Source organism: Oncorhynchus mykiss, chromosome 4 (assembly GCF_057628025.1).
Source record: "Oncorhynchus mykiss isolate SJ-2025 chromosome 4, ASM5762802v1, whole genome shotgun sequence".
NCBI lineage: Eukaryota > Metazoa > Chordata > Actinopteri > Salmoniformes > Salmonidae > Oncorhynchus > Oncorhynchus mykiss.
In genome coordinates, this window is record NC_143025.1 from 69,732,316 (window position 1) to 69,745,467 (window position 13,152).

At 41.5% G+C, this 13,152-nt stretch overlaps 1 protein-coding gene and 1 pseudogene across 4 annotated transcripts in view; one reads left to right on the forward strand and one right to left on the reverse strand.

Annotated features, from left to right (window-relative positions):
* Positions 1-11,660, reverse strand: part of LOC110522275 (nuclear receptor coactivator 1) — a 94,650-nt gene extending 82,990 nt beyond the window's left edge. For 2 of the 3 annotated variants that reach the window (XM_036975855.2, XM_036975854.2), the window contains exon 1: positions 7,462-8,054. The gene's annotated coding sequence lies outside the window, so the exon portion shown is untranslated. Of the gene's footprint in view, positions 1-7,461; positions 8,055-11,464 lie in introns of those variants that run through there. The other variant, XM_090232888.1, reaches the window with a different exon arrangement.
* LOC110522280 (ribosomal protein uL30-like) lies at positions 8,441-12,834 on the forward strand (annotated as a pseudogene). The gene is made up of 5 exons (XR_016495398.1): positions 8,441-8,475; positions 9,556-9,659; positions 9,765-9,928; positions 10,388-10,521; positions 12,557-12,834. The product of XR_016495398.1 is annotated as a ribosomal protein uL30-like (transcript).
* The last annotated feature ends 318 nt before the right edge of the window (positions 12,835-13,152 follow it).

The window sequence follows — 13,152 nt, forward strand, 5'->3', positions numbered from 1 at the left end:
ACCATACAAAGATTATGTAATCAACTTGTGTTAAATACATAATCACTGTTAATGTAAACGTCACATGACGTAATTTACCTTGGTGTTATTCTATCGTAAAAATACTTATACTTCGCCATAGGAAATATACAATATCCTGAAATGAATTAAAAGTTATACAAATGATTGTTATGCACCCAACATACAGTAATTGACTCAGTAGATTTCATTGCGCAGTACCATACAGTAGATGAGAGGGAGCGATACTGCGTAGGCTGGGTCAGATTTCACATTTCCATGGCAACAGCTAAGGGGCTGTTAACTACCAAAACACAGCTAATTTGTGTGTGTGTGTTGGGGGGGAGCTGTGTTTCAGTAGTCACAGCCCCTCAGATGTTGCCATGGGGGGGGTTCAACCTGAGTGTTTTTCAAACCCCCTCACCCCTTCTCACGCAGCATGGGCACCTCAGGTAATAATAATAATCAGAAATTCAATCTGTGACACGCCCAATCTACACACTGGCCTCCGTAGCAACATCAAGCCCCTGCTTCCCCTTCTCGACCGGTCACCCAGCTTTTGTACAGGAGGTAATATTAGCAGGTATTATTTTATATTAGATTGGAGTCATTTCTACACTGAAAAAAATAAAAAATAAGTGTTGGTCCCATGTTTCAATGCCTGAAATAAAAAATCCCAGACATTTTCTCCATATGCACAAAAAGCTTATTTTTCTTAAATGTTGTGCACAAATTTGTTTACATCCCTGTTAGTGAGCATTTCTCCTTTGCCAAAATAATCCATCCACCTGACAAGTGTGGCATCTCAAGAAGCTGATTAAACAGCATGATCATTACACAGGTGCACCACCATGTGCTGGGGACAATAAAAGGTCACTCTACAAATGTCACAGATTGGTGTGATTGGCATGCTGAATGCAGGAATCGCCACCAGAGCAGTTGCCAGAGAATGTAATGTTCCCCTACCATAGGCCACCTCCAACATTGTTTTAGAGAATTTGGCAATACGTTCAACCAGCCTCATAACAGCAGACCATATGTAACCACGCCAGCCCAGGACCTCAACATCTGGCTTCGTCACTTGCAGGATGGTCCGAGACCAGCTACCCGAGCAGCTGATGAAACTGTGGGCTTGCACAACTGAAGAATTTCTGCACAAACTGTCAGAAACCGTCTCGGGGACATTCATCTGTGTGGTCGTCGTTCTCATCAGGGTCTTGACCTGACTGCAGTTCGGCATTGTAACCGACTTCAGTAGGAAAATGCTCACCTTCAATGGCCACTGGAATGCTGAAGAAGTGTGCCCTTCACAGATGAATCCCGGTTTCAACTGTACAGGGCAGATGACAGATGCCGTGTGTGCGAGCGGTTTGCAGGTGTCAACATTGTGAACAGAGTGCCCCATGGTGGCGGTGGGGTTATGGTATGGACAGGCATAATCTAAGGACAATGAACACATTTTATTGATGGCAATTTCAATGCACAGAGATACTGTGAGGAATTCCTGAGGTCCATTGTTGTCATTCATCCTCCCCCATCACCTCATGTTTCAGCATGATAATGCACGGCCCCATGTCACAAGAATCTGTACACAATCTCTGGAAGCTGAAAAAGTCCCAGTTTTTCCATGACCTACATACTCACCAGACATGTCACCCATTGAGCATGTTTGGGATGCTCTGGATCAACATGTACAACAGCGTGTTCCAGTTCCCAACAATATCCAGAAACTTCACATAGCCATTGAATAAGAGTGGGACAATATTCCACAGGCCACAATCAACAGCCTAATCAACTCTATGTGAAGTAAAAAAAAAAAGAGTTATCAATAGATGCATATTTGTATTCCTAGTCATGTGAAATACATGGATTAGGGCCTAATGAATGTATTTGTCTGATTTACTTACATGAACTGTAACTCAGTATTATCTTTACAATTATTGCATGTTGCGTTTATACTTTTGTTCAGTGTAATTTAAAAAACAACTGCGACAGCAGAAGTAGAAAAAGACCTCTACCACTGAGCTGAGCAAGTCAACGGTCAAAACCACGGTAAACAACTCAACAATCGAGAGATGGAATGCTGATTGGGTGGGGGTCAAGACCACTCAAGATCGTGCCACCACAATGTTCCGCAAAGCTTTCTGCGAAACTCCAGTACATTTGACATGGAAGAGCTTTCACAAGCTTTTGCAGAAAATGTTTAGGTAGGCCAAGTTCAGTTTAGTGATCGCAAATGAAAATGCCCTGGAAATGCCTCAAAATGCCCCCGAAAAGGAGCTCACAAGGTCAAAAAAATGCCATAGGAAATAAACCTTTTTCCAATCCTGTATGGAGCATGACTCCTATCAGCATATCCTAGTTTGGTTGATTCTGTGCTACAGAACTGTGATTACATGCGACAGGTAGCAGCATATATAGATAGATACAAGCCTCATCTGTGTTGTGTTGTTCCTGCACTGAACACTCCCTGTATGGACAAGGGGTTTAGCAGCACAATGACCTGACCTGTCTCTCTTTGTCCCCCTTACTCATCTGTAAGGACTGGCTACCAGGGTGTAAACAATATAACAGTGACTAAGTCAGTCTAGTCAGGTTTCTGCAATATTGTTCTATTAACTTCCTAATGATTACTGCTAGAAAAAGAGAGGACAAGTATTAATATTCACTCTTTCAGCACACGGGGGGGGGGGGTTGAAGAGGGTTAGATGAATAAGCTCAATCAAGATCAATCAATCCAATATGTCTACGAATTCATGATAAACCAGGCCTTTATACAGAGAAAGCTAGTTAAGGGGACAGGCGAGGAAACGCGCCTATGTAGCAAAAAGATAGACCGGAACCAGGGGATGCAATTGTGTTAAGTACAGTATAAGGGGAAGAAGGGGGTCACAATTACTTGATCTAAGGCTCCAGAGGGTGACTCATGGGGGGGGGGCTGCTGTTGTGGTGGTCCTCTGCTCTGAGGGGGGTGGTGGTGGGGCGGGTAGGATCCAGGAGAGGGGGCTATGGCGCCAAGGCCTCCCTATCATGCAGCACCATCCCACTGGGGGAGAAGGTAGCGAGCAGGACCTCGAAAGAGAAGAGAGAGAGAGACTTTAGTGTTTACTGGAGGACCATCTGGGACAGGCTGACAAGATGAACGATGCTTACTGGTCCACCATGCATGGCAGCTGCTCAAGCCTTCAGCTAATTGAAACTTTTGGCACCTCTAGCACCGAGCCAGTGCCACCGTTCATGGGAGCAAGCGCCATGTACCGCATCGCTTGCAAAATGGCTTGCGTTTAGCCCCCCCTTCTCCCATTGAGGTCTATGAGACATTCGCCGCTTACCGTGGCACGTTTGTGACTATATATGTTAGCAGCCTATAGCCTACAGCTCATCCCTCTATGATGAGGAAATATGACATCACTGACAGGCAATACATTGCTCCCCATCTGCCCTGCTGAAGTAAAACCAACAAGACTTTTCAACAAATAGGCTAATAGATGCTCTATTAGAATAAAATTGAGCCTAAAGGAGTGACAACACACCCGCTACACAACCTTCTCCAGACACAAGAGGCATGATGCAGCAGGCCGTTAACACTGACTGATGTTCCTCTAGCACTTCACCTGCTACAACATCCTGTACTTTGAACTTTGGGGGTGAGATTTTCACTACCGTTTCTCAAATCTGTTTCAAATGACTCCTGAGGGCACAGATCCAGTCAGCAGATGCTACTGTATGTGAGAAAAAAAAAGTTATCTTCACCACAACAAGTTAAAGGGAGGCCCATGGGAGTCAGTCACACTGCCTGCCAAACCACAGCCAAGCATCTCACTCCCGCAGTACAGTTCCACTGTACAAACGGTTGTCTCAGTTCTCTTCCTAGCATGCCCCGATAAAATAATTAATGGGACACTGGGATCTGGTTATTCAGCTCAAAATCAGTGAATGCGCCACAGCGCTCTCTTCCCTCTCACTATTTCCTTCCCTACCCCCACAAATTCACACATCCTGCTGCACAAGCTTTTTTCCAGGGAGAGGAGAATGTAGGTCAGCTCTCTGACGGCTGTGGAGGCACAGCTGAGCACCCGCTTCATTCCTCTCCACCACACACACACACAGAAATCTGATCATCCTCACAAGGTTTGAGATCATGCTTGTCCATTAAAACCACCAATGTAAAATCAATCTTACCATTTCATCACTATAATACTACCAAAATCATTTAGCCTATATGAAGCTTTTCACCTTTTAACCCATGCACACTAATGCAGGTGCCTTGGGTAAAAAAAAAAAAAAAAAATCCTCACTAAGCTTGTGAAAAGGAATGCTTTAAACATGACTACACTGAAAAGGCTGTCGAGAATGGTTGTGCTTAAATTTATATTTTAGGCAAATCATAAAAGATCTGGTCTGATTTAGCTCCCACTACATTATGAATATGATTTAATATTAAAAGGGGCAGTCAGAGGTTACTACATCTATTTTGGGACTAATAGATTAATGATATGTACCCATGGATTCTTAAAGACAATAACTTAGAAATGTCTCTTGAGCTTAGTACATCTGTCGTACCCCATCAGAAACCAAAATATATGCTTGTTTAACTCCAATGTTTGTAAACAAAGTAAACGTAAAAAAAAAACACTGTATAGCCCCAAAACATGGTCAAAACTATAATTTTGATATCATGGTCAGTCCTTGCATCCATAGCTCTGTATATGAGTGGTGATGCTTCTCCAGCCCCATCCCTCAGCTTGTCACCGAAACAGGGGTCAGGGAGTCACTTTGTTATTGTTTTAACTGCTGATTGACACTTTAAGCCTACAAATCAAAATGATGTCACAAATAGTTCAAAATGAATCTATCCTAAACCCTGACCATCTTCACCTCTTTTATGACACAGGGAAATACAATAACAATGTGTCAGTCATGTCTCCCTATTCTGAGAAATGCTCAAATCAAGGCCATGGTCATATAAATTCAGCTGCTACTGTGCTAGAATGTTGCAGGTAACAAGGTTGTGGATTATTGCGACATTGTTTATTACCCAAACCCACTGTCCTAATGAGTGTGATACATTTCTTACTCTCTTTCAGCAAGAAGAAATAAATCCAGACGGGGGAAATAAAGACCATTAAGATTTGATAAAGGAGTGCAAACTAGTAGTCAAATATGACCTATTTGTTCCGGAGCTTGATAGCAGTGCGACAAACAAAAGCAAATTAAACTGCTGGTGAAGAGAGTACCAACTTTGACCTGCTTGCATTGACTTCAGTCTTTTGACCAATCACATCAGATCTTTTCACACTAGATATGTCAGAGCTGATCTAATTGGTCAAAAGACCAATTAGTGAGAAAAGAAAAATCTGAATTAGGCTGCATGTCTAAACACAGCCAACGAGGCCTAGGCAAGTAGCCTATAGCCTATACACACACACTTTTTGCTCAGCCTATCCTAACTGCATTGCATTTACAACCAAAGATGTACATAAAGAACCCCGAATTAAAATATGGATTCTTAAACTAATAAGAATTCAATACATTTCCTTGGGGATAATGAAGAGGATGTGCATTCTATAGAAAATAATGAACGATGAGGAAGGTGTGTTCTATGACACGCTAGTGGAGTAGAACTAACCTTCCACGGAGTTGCCTTATTTTCCAGAGAACGCATAGAGCCACGAGTTGATTATCCCTTTTATACCATGGCTATAATTTAACGCATTTGTCACTAGAAATGTGTTCAACACCCACTGAAGTAGCTAGCAAGTTCACTAGATAGCGACAGTAGTTGCATTGGTAACCAAACAGACTTGCTAGTTTAGCTAACCAAACCATCAGTCCTAGCTTGCTATTATAAAAATCTGATTCAACAATGCCAATGTTTTCAATTTGACTTTTGCTTTCAAAAGCAGCTCAAACATAAAAATGAACCATAGCCATTGAATTCTACCATGCAAAAACAGCCCCACAGTGGAGCTGTCATAATACCCATAAAACCTAGCGGTCAAACAGGGACATGCTTCCAATCATTTTGCCACCATTCATTTTTCCCATAGGGAACTTTAGAAACACTTAAAATAAGGGCTGTGTTTCATGTACGCTAACCCTGGCGAGACGTTTTGCTAACCATGTAAATCTCTCTAGGACAGGGTGACTTTTACTCAAAGAATCGAAAATGCTAATTGGAATCAAAGTATACATCATGCAAAACTACAAATCCCAGCAAGATCCGGCACGCCACCCCAACTGACACCTTTGCTAACAGGTAGCGTCAATGTAAAACTGCCACACGAGAGTACACAGAATTGTCAAATTTAAAGAAACGTAGCCAATTTATTAGATAGTTAATCCAGAGATTCTTACCTTTGCCTCAATTCGGCAGTGTCGTCCTGATCATGGCATTTATAGTTCTTTGATAGCCACATTAGCATTTCATTGGGGGGGGGGGGGTAAATACAGGCGAATATAGTGATAAGTCACCTTGTCCTAGAGAGATTTACACAGTTATCAAAACGTCACGCCAGGGTAAGCCTACAAAAAACACAGCCCTTACTTTAAATGTTTCTTAAAAAAAAACTATGTTGAAAATGAATGGTGGTAAAATTATTAGAACCATTTCCTTGTTTGACACTAGGTTTTATGACTCATACTGTGGTACTCTATAAAGGGAACTAATGCATGCTCTAGAATGCCAATCAAAAACAAGTAATTCAACAATACCATGGTATAAAATACTATGTGTAACAAAAGACAGTCCACAACGGAGGACAATGTGTACTTGAATTTGACCGATGAAAATGCCTGACTGGTGGTGTGGCCAAAGCAACGTCCATAATTCTATAATTGAGCCTCACTCTCCAGTCCAATCACGCAGGTGCAAATCAGTCAATGAAGTTGACATCGTCACAAATGGATCCCTAATTGATTAGCTACCTTGGCCAATAAAAATACGCCCAATTCACCTTGAATCAATGGCTAGGTAGGGAGAACTAACTTCCCAGCGTGGTCGCACTTAATCCAAACGGTACTATAATGTTTGATTAACCAAATAGGGACACTAATGAAAACAATTAATTGGATCGAAGATTGCATTTTAAGTACAGATAGTTCGCAACTGGCAAACAAGAGGCACGTGCTCTACTACTCCATAACGAGACATTGACAAAAATCACATCCATTCCTGGGTCAAGGATTCAACGTTGGCGACAGCCGTCTTCCTTACATGCAACAAACTTCTCAAACAAAACAACTTGTTTGCAATCTCACAAATTAACGTTTTAATATATAGTTATCAAATACATGGTTTCAATTGAATGATTTATTGGAAGGTCAACGTTAGCTGGCTAACTGGCCCACTTCACGTTTGATCATTCGCTACTAGCTAACGTTAGCTTGTTCGCAGTCCGCGGCTAAATCTGGTTTAGTCCAAACTATTTTGCGGCAGTTCTGCAGGGTGTTGTGCTGACTTACCTGCCTCAATCTCCGTATACGCTGGTGTTTATCTTCTGTATTTATTCAATTTCAATGCAATCTCTCGTTGGTTAAAGTTAGACGCTCAATTTCCATGCATAAATGGGCTAATTCGGATGTAAATATTTAACAGTAAAGCCCGTAAATTGGGCGGCCAGTGCCAGCTAGTTCGGGTGCCTTGGTTTTCTGTTCTGCCGCTCCATGAATCAATCTCTTCCACATGCTATGGATAATGTGGTCTGGCGCTGCAGTCTGACACAAGCCAGGGAGAACATGGTTGTTGGCTAATGTTGACAAACAAGCCTGGGAGTAAAAAAAAATCACACTATTGAAGCTAGCGAGATTAGCAATGTTGGCTAATTCAAAGCCAGTTTCAAAATAATGTCGCTGTTTTCAGCTATACATTATTCCGTATCGCCTTCAAAAATTAAGTTATTACGAAATCCAATTTGCGGTTTTGAAATTGTCATTCACGTTTTACTCATATTTGACTCTTTATGTCGCGTAGGTCTCTCCCCTCCGCCATTTTCAACATGTCGCTACACAAACAAACAATGGTAGCTCGTGCACGCACAATGACAGCAAATAGGCTCGTTCCCGAGGAGAGGGCAAGGAAGCAAGCTGCACTTGAAATGCCACCATAGAGATGTAAAATCCTCTTATAGAGGTTTTTGTTATGAATGTTTTTGTGTGTTTTTTTAACAAGCATCTGTGTTGTACCTCGGAGATGAAGTTCACATAGTGGGATAACTCTAATTTGGCAATGAAGTCAGTTTGCACAGTTCAGTTTATTCCTCCATTTATTTCGTACACATTGTCATGTCAGAAATATGTTCAAGACAATACCTATTGTTTTTAGAGAGAGACTGAACACTTGTTATTGTTTTTCGCTTCGCACGCCACTAGGTGGCAGATTAGACATAGCAAGGATGGGGAGTCTTCGACGTAGTTTTTCTGCGACAGCACATATTGTTACGCATGCATCGGATTCGTGATGGCAGAACAGGATTCTGAGTACGTATTTGTTTTCATGTCGATCTAAGTGCATCCTTTGCTAAATTAATAGTATTCATACATTCTCTAGTTTAAATGTAACAGTCCAATAGAAGTCCGTCAAGCCGTGTATTTGTATCATTTGTCTGAAAGATAAGCAAATTAGAGTTAGATAAATGGGTCAGTTACACATGATAGTCCCATCAGCCGGAACTATGCAAACATAATGACATTTTACGGGTTCGACACAGGTAATACGACACAATCTGCAAACAAATACTTGTGCAATGTGATCAGAATGGCATGTAACTAGTAACTTCAGTTTCGTTTGCTTTCAAATACTGGCTAGCTAGCCTCATTTCAATCAGATCCGAATGTCATGCATTTTGTTGTCACAGCTGGATAGGGGAATAATCTTGTCAATAGACCTATTTCTATGTTTGCAAACATTGTCGCACGAGGGCGATGCGCCCAAATTGGTGGCAGAACAAGGGGGAGTTTCTTATGAGTGCATTTAACACTACTTTTGGATTTTAATGTTCGCATGAATGTCTCGCTTAATGTGTTTGTCATCGCAAATCAACTGCGTTATACTTAAAACACTTCAACCAGTAAAATGGCTCTTTGGCTAGCTTTAGCTACAGCCTATATCAGTGAGCGTTAGTATTCTAGCCAACTGCTGAAAATACCACAACCAAATGCAATCTTTGCGACTGTTCAATCAATAATCAAAACATAATTATTAGCGTATGAGAACGTATGATTAATAACGTAAATATAGGCTGTTGAATTGGCGCAATGGCGACGTCTTTCTTACTGCCACCAAGAGTCGCTCGCATCTGTGCTTGACGTCAGTGTTATGTACTGGGAAGTTGTCTATAGTTCAATGTGCTTTGTCATTTTTGTCTCACCATTGTATAATCTGTATATAAGTGTTCAGATGTCTTTTTATGTTGTCTTCTGCATTTATTTTGTTCGTATTATCATATAATTTCTTATTGTTGCATTGTCGAGAAGGAACCAGAAAGTGTGCATTTCGTTGGACGGTGTATACCATGTGTATCCTGTACATACGACTAATCAAACCTGAAACGTGTTTAGAGCGAAGAGGGTGATAAAGTTGGTTCCTGAGAACCTTCTGAAGAAGAGGAAGGCCTATCAAGCCATCAAAGCCACAAAACCGTGCACTTCTAGAGAAGGGAAAGGTAGTTAGCTGTGGTCAGTTTTACCATAGTGGTCTTCCAGTCATTTACCATAAACGTTTTGATGAATTTGTTGGACATCAACAAGTGTAGATTGTGTTCATCCAGGTATCCAAAGGCAAACCCTTGAAGTACAAGCGCTTGGAGGACTTCCTGAAGGATAGCCATAGAAAGCATCACGATGAAACCCGTATCCGGAGATCAGCTCACAAACCAGCTCCAGCCATGCCCTCTGCAAATAACAGACTGGCCTTCGCTGTCCGCATCAGAGAGTGAGTGACTGAAATCTGTAGCTACATGATCTGATTGCAATGGTGGCGCAAATAAAGCTGTTGGCAGCCCTTTTTGAGCTAATCTTTTATTCAGATCCCCATTAGCTGTTGAAGCAGTAGCTATTCTTCTTGGGGTCCACACAATACAGAACATGAGAAAACTATTGTACAAGAACACCACAACCAAAGAACACGACTACTTAAAAAAAAATAACCAGACTAAGAACAAATTAAAATAAACACTATTCTCAAACCATTTTAAGTGCTTTGATATGTAGACACTTTAGGCTGTTGCAGCTGAAGAATAGAGCTGAAACGTTTGTGTTCACACACCTATTGTGTATACTCACAATGGAGTAGTGACTATGCACAATCATCTGGAATTACACTTTCACCAGTTCCTCTTTAGTGGTCTGGCTGAATATCAAAGTAATATTTTCATATTTTCTCTCTGTGCAGGATTGAAAGAGTCCCGGAGTTCAGAAGGGGGTTCAGATGTTACGACTAAGAAAGATCTTCAGCGGTGCCTTTGTCAAAATGAACAAGACCTCTATGGCCATGTTGAAAATGGTTGAGCCTTATATGGCATTGGGGTAAGTAAGAGGGGAGGGTCTGACTTGAGAATGAAAAGCTTAGCAACTTGATGTAATGAGGTGACTCCACTTTGATGTATCCGCTATCATTTCTTATAACCGACAATAACTTTTGAACACCAGATCGGCAGTTACTTATCTCAATTCCGCCTTCAACTTTGACTCATCTGTTCAGTCACTTGATAATAAGATGGATGACCTCCGATCGTGGATTTTCTATTAAAGGGACTGCAATATTCTCTGCTGTTCTGAAACATGACTTTCGGACAATCGTTTAAAGTGGCCAAGTAGTGTGGGCCTATCAGAGCGGCCTACCATAATTTATTTTTTTTTTGCAATGGAGAAAATGCATCCCATAACATCTTAACATGTAAATAGCTGTTCTATCATTCAGCCTACACTAGTAGCCAATGTGTGGTGTTCAATGTAGGCCTATGTTCCGTGAGGCTTTTCGGAGAAAAAAACTTGACATTAACCTGTTTATCCACTTGTCCTTCAGATAAGGTGACTAAACATTTTGTTGTGGTGTTTGATGCAAGAAACTAGGAACAGGAACAAGAAACAAAATTCCTTATTCCCATACCATTATTCCAGACAATCGGACATATTATGCTACACTCTGCCTATTGGCGACTTCAAGCCGGTCTCAAATAACAACATTGCCCCATTCTAAGACATAAAAAGCTCGACCTGACTCTTTTCAAAGATGGCTAGAAATATACATGTTTAGTGCCCTTATTGGAAGCAATCACTCCCACATTGCTGACTATAAATGATCTATAACTGGCCTAATAACTCACTATCTAGCAAAGAATATGAACAAAAGTGCACACGTGGCTACATGCAGCTCTTTCTTTGATTGCAAAACAAGCACATAATAATCGACGCCGCTTATGTTGAAAAACAGTTCAAAGTGAATGGCATAAATCCATGTGTGACTCACCAGCTGGATTCGGTCTTGTAGCAACATTTTGAATTTATTTTTTGATTTCTTTTTTTTACATTGGATACAAGTAGAGACTCGTAGCTACAAAATGGTATATCATACACTGCATTTGAGGAAACAGTGGGAAAGTAATTATGCTTTAAGTCTTTCACTGTTTTGGTACTACTATTGGAGTGCCCTTTGTCTACACCCATTCAACATTGTTCTTACCCTCTTATGCCTTAGCCACACCCATCTCTTTAAGAGTTGATCTGAGCATTCTGTACTAACTTGCCAGCTACTTCCAGACATTTTAAGAGAGAGAGAGACCAGCTCACTGAACATTACTCACCCTAGCAGAGCTGGTTAGGCTGTTATGTAATCCAGAGCGTTGGTGACAGATTGTCCATTTGTAAATGCAGAGCGTTTCGCCTTCAGAGCGCACACTGGACACTCAGGCCAATAAGTAAGGTTGATCCAAAAGCTCTGACCTCACAACGACAGTCAAGCACCCAAGCTAACTGGCTAACATTGGCTAGCTACTTCCAGACACATAATGAGAGAACACCCCACTCTGACCATTTTATTCACCCTAGCAGAGCTGGCTATCCAGAGCGTTGGTGACTAACTGTGCTGCTGGCAACAATTGAATTACGCTTTGTTGCCAATGTTTACTGACACGGACATATTCAACAGGTATTGAGTGTTCAAAAATGAATCAGTTATTCTGCACTCTGGCACACTAAGACAAGTATTTTGTTAAATGTAGCTAGATAACATTTTTTACGTTCTAACGGCTCTCCTGAGAAGTTGTGACTTGCGACATACGCCTAGTTTCCTGAATCGGGTCACATAGACCAATGGTGACTATAGGCATACTGAGTTGCAATAGAATCCTACTCTGATGCGCTCTGCCACAAAAATCTCTTGCATAGCTCGTTTTTGTTTTGGTATGTTGCATTGAAAGTGGATATTGTGTTAATTTGATCACACTTCCCACGGTAAAGGGAAAAGTTAATGGTGTTAACTAACATGAGAAAACTAAAGGAAGTTGAGTGGAGTTCAATCTCGTGCTTCTGTGAACGGGCTGATTTTTCTTCTGCCCAGCAGTTCCCGGGGAGCTGTGCTCCCGCGCGTAGCTTGGAGGAAACATTGCCCCAATGGCTATCCAGCTTGATGGCTTCTCCATTCACTAAGTGGACTGTCAAGGAAATGGGGAGGAGTTTGTCTCATCAACAACAAATGGTTTTCTGACTCGAGCACGGTGGAAATCTCAAACCATTGTTCACCTGATGATCAAATGTCGACCCTTGTACCTCCCGAGGGAGTTTTCAGCTGTTATCATGACTGTTATATACATTCAACCTCAGAACAAAAAAAATAACAAATTATAAACAAGCAGGAAAACATGCACCCGGAGGCTGCTTTTCTTGTTGCCGGCGATATAAATTCTGTGTCGTTAAGACACGTGATGCCCAACTTCCAACACTTCTCCTTCACCACTAGGGGCGATAAAGTCCTAGACCACTGTTACTCTACCCACAAGCAGGCATACAACACCCTCCCTCATCCCCATTCTGCAAATCAGATCAAGTTTAGCAGAAGCTCAAACAGGAAGTATCTGTGACTTGATCCGTTGAGAAATGATAATCGTAATCAGAGATTATGCTACAGGACTGCTTTGCTAGCGCTGATTGGAATATGTT